The sequence below is a fragment of the Pteropus alecto genome, unplaced genomic scaffold, assembly GCF_000325575.1.
Source record: "Pteropus alecto unplaced genomic scaffold, ASM32557v1 scaffold103, whole genome shotgun sequence".
NCBI lineage: Eukaryota > Metazoa > Chordata > Mammalia > Chiroptera > Pteropodidae > Pteropus > Pteropus alecto.
The window spans coordinates 9,503,825-9,504,888 of NW_006436288.1; positions in this window are offsets into that span (position 1 = coordinate 9,503,825).

The following is a 1,064-nucleotide window of genomic DNA, read 5'->3' on the forward strand; positions in this document are numbered from 1 at the left end:
TAGCCTAGGAGATCCTGTGGATACTGGATTAGAGAAAGCTTAGCTGTATATATGTGTGAACTCTGAGACAAACACACCTTCTGGTCTACTTGTTTATCCAGTGGCTGTTTCTGGAAAAAAAAAAAAAAAATCCTTAAACTGGACTTTAAAAATCCATTTAAGTAACACTTAAGTCCATTAAAGAAAACTTGGTTCCCAAGTAGACTTACTGAAGATCACATGCCAGAAGGAGCCCCCTCACCCAAAGCTACAAAAGCTAGCAAGGGTTGGAAGTGCGACCGGAACCCAACATTTTGGTAAAGAAAAAAATTTTCACTTTTATTTATCATAAAACTGAATTATCATCTCTTCTACCATCTTTTTAACCCAGGTATGCCTGTGGATGGCTAGTCTCAAAGCAAGTAATACTGAAATCAATCATACTTGATGTCTATAGTCTATTACACGTTCGAGTCAGCAGTTTGGACCTCAGTCACCTAACAGTGACATCATTCATATGGTTGATTCTGAGATAATGATTATGAACAGACTTTTTCCCTTTGTAGTTTTTTAAATGATTTTTTTTCCATTACAAATGTAATTGTGTAAAAATCAGAAAACATCTTTTTGTTGTTAATTTCATAGATATCAAGATTTAAGAAGGGTAGCTTATTTCAATTAGGTGTCTGGCAGATTGGTATAAATAACTCTTGTAAGTCAGTTTAAAAAATTGTGCGTGCTGTTTTAAGAGAACTGTAATAAGTCTTGAGATGGGGGTCAAATTTGTAAGGATGAGGGTGATACAGAAGAGATAAAGGAAAGGGCAAGACAGGCAAATTAAACTTCAAGTATAATTCTGGCTATTACTGTCTACACTCAACTAGCAAGGGAAAAGCCCTGCTTCTGCTCTGCGGGTCTTCTGCGTGTGTTTTAACTTGACAAAGCAAAACAGACCTTCTGGGATTAACTTTTTCCTTTTCACTAAGTCAAAGGCTTTACGTTGTAGGGTGTTGGCCACCTGTTCTTCCACCACCATCTATCTCTACCTCCACCTCCTCTTTTGTAGCCACAGCAATGTCACAGCC